This window comes from Ceratotherium simum, chromosome 19 (assembly GCF_057802395.1).
Source record: "Ceratotherium simum simum isolate JZ-2026a chromosome 19, ASM5780239v1, whole genome shotgun sequence".
Taxonomy (NCBI): domain Eukaryota; kingdom Metazoa; phylum Chordata; class Mammalia; order Perissodactyla; family Rhinocerotidae; genus Ceratotherium; species Ceratotherium simum.
Window position 1 is genome coordinate 20,782,498 of NC_141918.1, and position 12,702 is coordinate 20,795,199.

Genomic DNA, 12,702 nt, shown 5'->3' on the forward strand with positions numbered 1-12,702 from the left:
CTTGATTTAAAGCTTTTATAAATAAAACAAAACCAATTGTTTAGGATCATCAGTACAGTTCATTTCTTTATACTCGGACTGGAAAGAAATCCCTCTTAAGGTTCTTATTGAAAAGGACACTGCATAGTGAATGTAATGAGCTGTGTCTTCCAGGTAGCTTTCCAGGGTTATCTCATCACCTTCTCTGAGGCTTTCCTTTCCTTTATACCTCATGTAGGGTGATGGTAATTTGAGAGTACAGATGCGGAGGTAAGATAGGGTTGAAGTCTGTAGCCTTTTTTACTCTGGCACAATAATGACAACAGCTGACAATTTTGTACATTTTATGTTCCTAGCACTGTTCTTAGTACTTTTCTTATATTGACTCATTAAACCCTTATAACTATGCTATGAGTAGGTAGTGTTATTAACACCATTTTACAGAATGAGGAAACTGAGGCATGGCGAGTTTAAGTACTTGCCCAAGGTCATATTGCTAGTGGGCTGGGAGCTGAAACCAGACAGCTTGACTATAATATTTGGACTCTTGTCCTCGTGCTAAACGCCTTTCTGGAACCCAAGGCTAGATTTTAGAGGGTCCACAAGACAAATAGTTATGCTGGATATTTCCCAGGAAATTATCTGTTATAGCTGACATCTTGGAAATTATTGAGAAATTAGGAAAGAGATTTTGCTTTCTGGAAAGGTCCCTGGAGTCCAGCTATTTTGTGTTGCTAATTCTGGAGGCAACATAGTGTACAATGAGGGGTGTGAACTCTAGTCAGACTTGCCTGGGTTCCAGTCCTGGCTCTGCTGCTTACTAGCTCGGTTAACTTGGGAAAGTTACTTCACCTTGTACCTCAAACTGGAGGTTGGGTTCATATTCTCTAGTAGATTACTATAGCTGCCATTCCTAGCAATTTCCCCAGAGAGATCAAAATTTTTTTTAATGGTATGTGAATGAAAAATATTCAGCTAAGACATTAGATAGTTCCTGGAACATAAAGAAAATTATTGTGATATGGGTGGGCAAGTCTATTTTTCCGTGGTACACAATTATTGAAACAATGGGACATGATTTTACTGTGCTTTCTTCATGAAATTGACATGATGGTTTTGTTTTCACTACTAGTATATAGCACTGTATACTATTATATCCTTTATATGTATAGGATGTCACCGAAGGGCAATAATATCTTCGTTAGAAGATATACTTAAAAAATTATGTGATCTTAGATTTTGTGCATTGGGAAAGTTAGAATTGGTAAAGGAAGGGTTCTACTTCAGTCATTGTGAAATATCAAACATGATGGATTTGACAGCCTTTTTTCCCCTCGACCTCCTCCACACTATTCTCTCTGAGATTTGTCCTCCCACTTGTTGAGCTCACCCAAGCCTATTGACGGAGCCAAGAAAACAGACTCCACTCTCCTCCTCCTCTTCTGACTCATGCCAAAAAGTCATGTAGCAATTCAAAACATGTCTCAAATCACAAAATATACTGTGGAAAACTTTCTTGTCTCTGACTTTGGAATATTCTTTAGTATTTTGATGTTTGTATAATTTTTTTTTAATTTTATTTATTTTATTTTTTCCCCCAAAGCCCCAGTAGATAGTTGTATGTCATAGTTGCACATCCTTCTAGTTGCTGTATGTGGGACGCGGCCTCGGCATAGCCGGAGAAGCGGTGCGTTGGTGCGCGCCCGGGATCTGAACCCAGTCTGCCAGCAGCGGAGCGCGTGCACTTAACCGCTAAGCCACGGGGCCGGCCCGATGTTTGTATAATTAAGTGATATTTTACATTAACTTCATTTTTCGGAGGCTTTCCCTGACCATTCTAAATGCCCATTGACTATCACATCACACTGTTTTGTGCAATGTAGCACCCATTACTCCCCAGTGTTTTCCTTTTTGCCTATTCACTGTTTCTTCCCCGTAGCATGTAAGTTCTATGAGAATAGGGACATTGTCTGTCTTATTTTACACTCTGTCTCCTAGAGGAGGAGGTGGTACATAGTAGGAGTTAATAAATATTTCGAATGGATGAGTATTCCTCAAATCCTCATGCATTTCACTTCATGTGAGTTGGATCTCCATGGCTCCAGCTCTGAGACTCAGGTTTATCAATCTTCTCTTTTTTTCTGCCATCCTTCACATCTGTCCACACTTGTCATTGTTATTCATTAACCTAGATCCAGAATCTCTGAGTTCATTTCCTTTGTTGCCACCATCTTTTTGTATAATGTTGATTCATTTCAAATTTGTTGAAGTTTGGTAATTTCATTTTTATTTTTTTTAAAATTATTAATATTTTCCAGTTGACTAAATCATGGCAGGGTGGTACAAATTATTAATGACATTTCTTACTTAATTTCATTAAGGTGATTTCTTAAGAGTTCCCTGGTAACATTATGATTTCGCATTGTTTTACAGATGTTCACAGTGTGTTTGGTATTGTGATTCAGAAAGCACAACCTTCCTATCTTTATTTTCCCCTAAATTTGAATATTTCTCAAAGGTATTTAGTGATATTAGTTAAAACTAAGGAAAAGAAGGCAAGTATATAAATGGTTTGTCACTGACTATTGGAATTAAATATACTGACTTTAAAAACTGTTGCTCAAATCAATATTCTGTGTTCTCTTTGATCATTGTAAAATTGTGATTTTAGTATTTCAAGTGCTCATTGTATTTTCAGGTGTCTCATCTTGCTGCGTCATTATTCTATATCTAGGGGAGGAAAAACATATTTTTCCTCTACCCTTCTAAGTTCTCAGCTGGGGTCCCTGTAACAAAGACAGATTAACAAGAGAAAAGCATACAAATTTATTTAATATAAGTTTTACTGACATGGGAGCCTTCATGAGGAAATGAAGACCTGAAGACGTGGTTAAACCTGAACGTTTTTATGCTAGTTTTGACGAAAAGTGGAAAGTCTTAGGAAACGTGATAGGGTAAAAAATGGTATGAAATAAGTATAGTAAACTGGGGGAAACAGCAAGGGCTGTTCATTCAGATTCCTCCCGGCTCTTGGTGTCAAGGATGTCCCTTTCCTCCCGGGGCACCTCTCACAGAAGGGTTTGTGACCTGCTTCAGGGGAGGGGGAGAAAGTCCCTCCTGCACGTGCCATTCCTCAGATCCCTTCAGTTTGAAATATTCAGTATGCCAAAGCGCCATATTTTGGGGCGGTGTGTCCTGAACCTTCTCATGTGTAAAGTGGGACAGTGGACTACTGTCTTAAAATTGAAGACTCTTAGCCGCAGGATCTTTGTCAAAGTTTTAAAGTGATGTTAATTTTTAAATGAAAATGAAATCTCAATTTCTTTTTTGTTTTGATGTCTTGAGGTTGTTAGGATTATGGACATTTTCTGTAAGAGACTTGGAACGCCTTTTCAATGACAGAGAAAAGTATTTTTGGAGGTGTCTGGAACTTCTGCATTTGTGGTGAAAGCCCGTGAACTCCCTAAACAAGAGCAATTTATAAAGAATTCATTTATTAGCAAATCTCCTGGGAACAAAGCTCCTTCTAACTCAGAGATGAGTGGGACATGGTCCCTGCCCCTATAATTCGCAGTTAAGATGTCAGTTAACATGTAGCTCAACCCCGCTGAAGGAACTTAACCTCATGCCCACGTCCTTCCTTCTACCTTACATCCTTTTTTTTGAAAGAAAATTATGCTTTAAGAAGTGATAGCTTTTATCACTTGTCATGTTAAAAAAAAAAAAAACCCCAGACATTTTGCTTTACAAAGTCATTTTAATCTTACTCCTTTACATGCATTCCTGACGTATGGAAATGCTATTTAAATGTTGAATGAGTGAGTGAGAAGATGGTTAGTGAATGGTTAGTTAGAGTAAATTCTTTGTTATTCAGCCTGGTCAGATCTGTGTTTTCACGGAAAACCAAATATCTTAACTGAGAGAATTAGCCTGTTTATCACAGGCTTTCCAGATGAGCAGTACAACACACTCAGAGATATGGAGGCTTCTCAGTCATCCTTTTGTAAAATAAGAACCCTGTTCTAGCTGGAGATGCAGGATAGCTTACAGGTTAAAAAAACGGTGGCTTCTGGAGGTAGACTGCCTAGGTTTTCGCCCTGGTTCCCATACTGGTTGTGTGACCTTCATAAGTTACTTAATTTCTGTAAACCTCATTTTCCTAATGAATAATATGGGTATAAAAATGGAACTTACCGGAAGGGCTTCCTGTTACAGATGGCGGATTGGACACATGTCTATATTGCATCTCCAGCTGGCACAGCATTTTTATTTTACAAAAGTATAACTCAGAAGCCCCCATATCTTTCAGTGTGCTGTACTTTTCCTCTGGAAAGCCTTCTCCTTTCTCTCTTCGTCCTTCAGTGCTCCTGCATTTAACCTTTCTCCACCGTTCTAACCGACCCGCCTCTCTCCTTTGCTGGCAGCTGAATGTAGGGGAGCTGGATCTGAGTTTCATCTTCACCAATTACCAGGTTTTTTTTTTTTTTTCTCAAGCATTTCAGGTTGCTGAACCTCTGCTTTTTCTTCTGAAAAGTGAACCCATTTGATTCTTACAATGCTAGATTATTGTAAGAATTAAATGTAATAGTGGATGTACTCCTAGCTTCCTTATTTAGGCACTTGAACTACAGTACTTCCCCAGTTCTAATGCTTCTTGCAGATTTAAGACTCCCAACAGCTTTTCGGGGGGAAAATAGTAGCATATTAATGACTATATCGATTTAAGGTACAGCCTCAATTTTAGAAATTTTAAAATGAGAAAAAATTGTACATTTTTTGATAGAAGAAAATACAGAATGTCTTGTACTGTTAGGTAATACAAATGTGGATGTTATGCCTTATTTTGTAGATTATAAGCTATTTGAAGGGCAGAGACTATTTTTAATTCTTTTGTGTCTGTCATCACATCTTGTTCAGTGATTACTGGAAATATGTTAAGCGTTTAGCAAATATTTGAATGAATGAAGAGTTCATGTTTTAAAATTCAACAGTAAGATTGTTTCTCTATTTGAAAATGGAGTTTGGATTACATCTAGATCATAGGTTGGGAAACTGTAAACTGTATATTTTCTATTTGTTACAAGGCAATCATTAATCAGAGGAGAATGTTCACTTACAGTCTGATTAAGAAAGTTTTTTATCCAGAATATTCTAATGAAATAAAAAAATTACGTAAATGTAGCACATTGATTTTTTGACATACAATGTTATTTATAATACAGATAGTTTGTGTACTAGCAAAACGCTCAAGAGATACATTGTGCCATCCATAAAGATGCAGATGAGTGATTTAATTTTCAGTGGTTCGAGAGCTATAAGAAATTCTTTAATAAAAAAGTTTTCATGGCAACATTTTTTAAGAGCACCTTAGGATGTTATAATTGCAGGTTAGGTTATTTTGACAAGACTGTGTAACTGATCCAAGCATTTCATGTTTCTATTCATAGAGGAGTGATGGAGCTAAAAATTAAATTAAAGTAAGAGCTGAAAAGGGATGTGCTAATGTGACTGGAGGAACTGACTTAAACGTTATATTTTAGTTTGGTTCCTGAGGTCTCCAGCTATATTCATGAGGGTGACTAGACACTTCCTCCTTGTTCTTACTAGAGAAATTTTTGGTATTCAGTGCAGCATTTTACTCTTCTGGGCATGAATTTCATAATATAAACTAAATCATTATGATTCAATATATGCAAATAATCCAGCATTAAGATCTCATGCTCTTCATTCTAAAGTGGAAATACATTGTACATTGTATTTTTTTGGCTTTTGGAGATTTTGTGAGAATAATGGTAGTCCCGGGGGGTTCAAGACAGTGAGCAAGGTAGATGTGGATCCTGTCTATATAGACAGGATGGCCAAATAATTTATCATCCAATCTGGGAAACAAAAGAGAACAAATGGGGGTGCAATTAGTAATTACACTGGGACAAGAAGCAAAACTGTGACTACCCTAAGATGAATGATTGCCCCACTTAAAGAGCTTACTGTCTGTGGGTTGGGTTATGGGTAGAAGTGAGGCTGAGGCAATAGATTCTGCCTCTCCTTTCCCCAAACATGTAATTATATAGAGTGCTGATTATGCTGTGAATGTAGGTGTATTGGTGTTATTGGAGCATGTGGGAGAGTAATTAACTCAGACTTGGGGGGATCAGGGAAGGCTTCCCAGAGGAGGTGATATCCGAGACTTGCAGGATGAGTAGGAGCTAACCAGGCAAACAGGAAGAGTAGAAAGTATGGGCAGAGGAGATGGCAGGTACCACGGCACTGAAGGGAGAGAACAGTTCGGTATGGATGAGCAGATCTGCATGTCTGTGACCAGAAAACAAGAAGTCAAGTAGCAGGACACAAGGCTAGAAGTGTTGGCAGGGGTACCATTTTAAGGAGTTTGACTTTATCACAACAGCTTTAAGCAGAGCAGTGAGATGATCAGATGGCTAAAGGCTTTTGCCTGCATTCATTTGGCTGCCATGTACCTGGGTATCTTGGCTGAAGCTTGGTCTCCACATCCCCCAGCATGTGGAGATGGGCAGTGGTCCCCCCTGTGGGTAGATTTGGCAGCAGGACTGCATTGGAAAGGGTGCAGACATTTGCAGTCATATGTGACAGACTGGTGGGGTTACCCATGGGAGGCAGGTTGGTAGAAGGCCACCTGAGGAAGATAATCAGCCGAAGTTATGCAGAAGGCTTACTGATGCGCATAGCTTTACCTTGGAGACAGAGTTTGGGGAGGTGGCGAGTGTTTGGGCACATGACTGGGCTGTGCTTCCACACTCTGGACCCTCAGCCCTCTCTGCTTGGGCATCCACAATACTTATGCAACCTGGGAAGGAGAGGGCCCAGGTAAAACAAGCAAACTGTATGCCTGGGAGTCCAAGCAACTTCCCAGAGGAAGTTTCCTTGAAGAGTGGTGAGTGTTAGCACCTGGAGAAAGGTAAGCACTGATTGGAAAAGTGGAAGCCCGGAGCCAGGTACTCCGAGGGAGCAGTAGTGGAGAGGCAGCTGTCTCAGGCCCCACCCGGGGGCTGGCATTTCTCAGAGTCACCTGTGGCCCCGCTTTGAGCAGAGTACAGGCTGTCCTAGACCTGGAGGTAGGGTGGTCAGTGGACCTGGCACTGCCTGTGAGCAGCGGAAGGTTGGAAGAGACTGGAAGGTCACATTAGCACTGGCTGGCGAAGGCTGATTTCAACCATAGGGCAGAGCGATGGTAAGAGGGCAGCCCTGGCAAGGACTTGCTCATATGTGGGCTGTGCCCACTCTTGGGGGCTGTATTAGTCTGCTAGGGCTGCCCTAACCAAGTCCCACAGACTGGGTGGCTTAAACAACAGAAATGTATTTTCTCACAGTTCTGGAGACTAGAAGTCTGAAATCAAGATGTAGGCAGGGTTGGTTTCTTCTGAGGCCTCTCTCCTTGGCTTGAAAATGGCTGCGTTCTTGCTGTGTCCTCACATGGCATTTCCTCTGTGCCTGTGTGTCTCGTAAGCTCCTCTTCTTATAAGGACACCAGTCGTATTGTATTAGGGCTCACCCATATAACCTCATTTTACCTTAATTATCTCTTTAATGGCCCTGTCTCCAAACATAGTCACATTCTAAGGGACTGGAGTTTAGGACTTGAATATGTGAACTTGGGGGGACACAGTTCAGCCCATAACAGGGACATCCTTGTGAGACACCAGCTGGTGGTTGTCGCAGATCCTGATCCCCTGCTGCCAGCTTCTATGGGTCAGGCAGGCCTATGGCCATTTGAGTTCCCTTCAGAACAACCTTGAATGTGTTATGGTCCCATTTTTTACTTCCAGTGATGGAGATATTACCTTCGTAGTAACCTGTCCAGCCTTTGGGCATCTTAAATTATTAGAAACTTCCTTCATTTTGAGTCAAAGTTGATGTTGCCTTAGCTCTCTGGCCCTTGTACTAAGTGCCTGCCGCTATTTGTTTTGATCTCTTCAGCGTTTCAGGGTGTGACTGTGTCCTGGAATACGTTCCCTTTATTACATGTAGGTATTTTTTCATGTTAATAAGTATATGTCTACATCATCATTTTAAATTACTGCTTGGTTTTTCATTGAAGGATATATAGTCACGGGTTGCTTAACAATGGGGATATGTTCTGAGAAATGTGTCGTTAGGCGATTTCATCATTGTGCAAATATCGTAGAGTATACTTACACAAGCCTAGATGGTATAGCCTACCACACACCTAGGCTATATGATACTGATCTTATGGGACCACTGTTGTATGCAGTCCTTTGTTGACCAAAATGTCATTATGTGGCATTTATTATTCACCTCTTCCCCTAACATATAGATTTCTTCTATTTTTTGCTTATATAAATAAACAACATTCCAGTGAACCCCCTTTGCACACTAATAGGGTGGATTTTTAGATGTGGAATTTCTAGATTAAAGAGTTTGCCCATTTAAGGCCTTTGATATGTATTTTCAAATTGCCGTCTGGAACAACTATGCCAATTTAAACACCTGCCTGTATATGTGAGAGTGTCAGTTTCCTTGCTTTCATTGGCCATCATCATTCTTTGCCAATGTGATTGGAAAGAAATGCCATCTTGTTGTTGATTTATTTGCATTTTTATTACTAACCAGAGTGAACATTTTCATATGTCTTGTATTCCTTTATATTTGTACTTAGGTGATTTGCCTGTTTATGCTCTTTGTCCATTATTTCCTATGGAGATATTCATCTTTTTCTTGTTGATGTTAAATACTTTATATATTAAGAATATTAACGAATTGTCTTCTCTCTCATGCTCAATAGTTTTGACAACTATTCCTAGTCATTCAAAATTCCTAGTTTTTAAAAAAAATCTCATGTGACTATTAAGGTATACTTCCTCCATTTTGATAATTTTAAAAAAATGGAATACAGAAACATTTTTCTTGAGCCTTGTTAGCCTCATCTTGTCAGATTCTACCTGAGACTGACTGTGTCATCCACCATGTTCAGTTTCTCTCTGAGCTATGCTCTTAGCTACACTTTTGACAAGTGTGCCCTTTGTATTTCCATCCAGGAGATGGGGAAGGAGAGTCACGCTAATGTTAATTGAGTATCACAAATAGTAGACTAGATGCTTTCAAATATGTAAAATGTTAAATAGAATAGTAAAGAAGACTTTGAAGCTCTGCAACACAAGTTTTCATAGATTTCATGGATATTGGCTCTTCTTTCCTAACTATGTGAGATATGGTTACATATTACCTTATTCAAAACAATTGATGAGTTGGTATGTTCCACAATTTAAAGAAAGTTTGATCTCTCCCTATTATAAAATATCTATTTATCTGGAATTATTGTGCTGGGCCAACTTATACTGATTGTCTATGTGTCCTGGCGACCTTTGGTGAGATCCATCTGCAAAAAGATGTTTAACCTTTTGCCTCTTAATTTTTTCCCTTTCTCATAGGATTATAAGAAATACTGAGTATATCGTTATTTACATATTTGTGTCTTATAATGTTAAGAAGAACTCACTGACTATATTTTTTCTATAATTTTCATATAGTCTATTTATTTTTATTTTTGATGTGTCTTTAAAGGTAGCAGTTTTATGATTTTTTATAAAATTTGGGATTAGAGTAGAATAATTAAGAATACAAGCTTTGGAATCAAACAGACTAGGTGTTGATCCCTGACACTACTAATTCCTGGCCCTGGGACTTTGGTGAATTACTTATCCCCAGGTTCCTTATTAAATGAGAATAATAATATCTCTCAGATCAGGTTATTGTGAGGAGTAAAGGAGATCATGCATGTAAAGTGCTTCTTAGTGTAATAGCAGTCGAAGAAAGCATTTCGCTCATGGTAGTAGGTGAAGTGGTTATTATTTCTAATTATTTTGAATTAAAACTTAGCAATTGTTTAGTAGAAAGGCTTTAAGGTTACTATCTCAGGAGTATGTTCTGAATTATTAAGTGTTTTATATATTAAAAAGGTTGTAGGATTTTGTAAGAACAGGGCAATTTTGTTCTTTTGGCCTAAGTTTTTATTCAGGTGATAAATTGTGCTTTTGATCACACATTGGACCTTTCCAATTAAAGTTAAGTCCTCTCACTTCTTTTTTATTTGGAGAGAGCGCTTAGATGTTTTCATTCTCTGAAAGGGCAAGCAACCTTGTTAATCTTCAGGAATCAATATTCCATACAGGAAAGTATGCCAGTGGAGTACCCTTGAATGTTTGCTGTTCAGACTAAAGGAATATCTAGTATCATTTACTAGATACCACATGATGATGTACTGGTTTAAAAAATATACTAATTTACTGGTGCTAAAAATATACCAATTAATGAAATAATCAGAATTCAAGATAAGTTATCACCATACATAATACATAAATAAAGTGATGATTGGGACCATTGCATATATCCTAATTCTTTTATACTTAGAGGCAACATTTCCTTTCAAGACATAGTATTTTGATGTAATTTGTTGATTGGGATCAACAAGCCGTTGAGTATACTGAAGAATTATCTAATGTAACTAGTTTTCCATGGTCAAGACCTGTATCTATAATTCATATTTTTTTAACTCTAGGCTTTGTTCCTGTGTAGGACCTCTATATCTCTTGCATTTTACTTCTGTCTGCTTAAAGTCTGGTGATACTTCCTTTTAATTACTATAAATTGCCGAGATCAAGAATAACTAATATTTTAAAAAATCATCAAATATTTTTAAAAGGAGTGTAATAAATACTAAAACATTATTAAACAAATATATGATAATAGCAAAAATAAACCAATTCTTATATACTAGTAGAATTGGTGTGCATCCAGTAATTAAGGTAACGTAACTTTTAATGTCTTTTTTTTTTATCAGATTAGCCTAGATTAGTCTATCTGGTCTTTCTTTCTTTGCATATAATTGAGTCAGATTTATAAGACACTTACCTTTTTGAAAGAGAAAGTTTCACACTATTATGGTTTAATAAGGTTTTTTTTTTTCTCAGAAAATATTATATTTTCACTGTTCACTTCAAAAACTCTAAGTGAGGCTCTGGCAACCTCGAGACATTTTAATGAAAATAAAAACTAGAAAGGTTAAACCCCATCAATCCTACGTACCAAGCAGATTATATTTGAAAAGAAACACATCAGTAAAAGAGGAGATTCCATAAGCAAACATTTCCTAAGGGTGAGGCCAGTGAATAATTTTGATTATGTGAAAGAATTGCTTAGTTCTGAGAAATGTTTGCTGCATTGCCCAAGGTGAGTCCCAGCTTCCTCTGGAGAGCTTGCAGTGGGGCCTGAGTCATCTGAAGCTGCAGCGTCGTCTTGAGAACAGTCTTGGGACGATTGCCGCTATACGTACCTATTTTTGATATTTAACAAATTACTACTTTGCATGTGAACTACATTAGCCAAAAGTGAAACAAAAGTAAAAATTCACATATATACCTGTTATCTGAGCCAATCACTGTGTGATTCATATTTGTGTGGTAATAAAAGGAGACATACCTGGACGTTTACTGAGACCTTGTGATGTATTGGTCTTTGAACTACGTATGTTCCATGCCTCTGTTTCATTATACACCCTGTATTTGTAGAAAAGGAAAAAATTGAAATTTGGAAAAGATAAATAACTAGCCCAGAGTGGGTGGCCCAGGGTGGGTCAGGTGTCATGACAGCACATTGATGTGTGAACATGGCTCCATTTTGTAAAATAGTGGTTTTATTTTGTGTTTGCAAGCTGAATTTATTTGGTTGTATTTTTAACCACCAGGCCTGAAATTTGTGTTACTAGTCTTATGGGGGACATTACATGTTTTGAGAAGTACCACAGCCAAACTCCTCTGATAACTGGGAAGCGCTGTGCCTTGTGCATTTTCAGTAGTTACGCTGCAGAGGAAAAGCCCCTCCTTCCTTCCCAAGTTCATTCTGCTGAGCTAAAAACCTGCTCAGAAATACTTAAAATTTTAACATACGTTTTCTTAACTATTTTTATATTTCTTGTCTTTAAATGATATTTAGTAAAGCCAATAAATTCTCTATTCACCAAAATAATATTTTTAGACATTTAGTGGTTGACCACAAAGCCACGGCATAAATGGCATTTGCCTTCTCGTATAATGAATTTGTGTGGCAAAGCGGTTAAAGCTGAGTCTTAAGGAGCTTGGCCTTTTAAAGAATGTAGAGGGAACAGCATTAAATGTCACAAACGTGTACATGTGTTTTGAAACCTATGTTTTCTGAGGAGTTCTTGGAGTCACATTTTCCCATAGAAGCAGTATTTACAATTTAAATGGTGGTTAGGTTTTCAGACAAACACACAATAAATGAATATGTTTATCTGTGTGTGTTTTCAAAGCAGCAGAGCCCCCTTTTTTCCTCAGACAAAATCTTATGTAAGACCCTAAATGAATTTCTTGAGAATCTTTTAACCCGCAGTTGAGTTAGCCTAAATAAACCAGGGAATTTGTTGTAAGGATCTAGGTTGTTTCCTATACCCCCAGAGGCAGGAAAGTATGGAGGAATCCAGAATGTCCTCTCTTTCCATCTCTTGCCTCTAACTTTTTCTCTGTACACCTGCTTGTTTTTCTCTATTTCTTTCCCTGCAGAATTGTTTCTTGGTTTCCTAATCCACATGGCAGAAAACAGAGCTGAAACTAGGGTGAGACAAGTGAGGCACTCGCCATGGGTGCAAAAGTGAAGAGGACACCAAAAAACTCAGTGATCAAGATAAATAATATTTTAATGCAATATTTCAAA

At 38.0% G+C, this 12,702-nt stretch overlaps 1 protein-coding gene across 1 annotated transcript in view; it reads left to right on the forward strand.

Moving 5' to 3' along the window:
- KLHL32 (kelch like family member 32) overlaps positions 1-12,702 on the forward strand; it is a 188,287-nt gene that overhangs the window by 24,203 nt on the left and 151,382 nt on the right. The window lies entirely within an intron of this gene.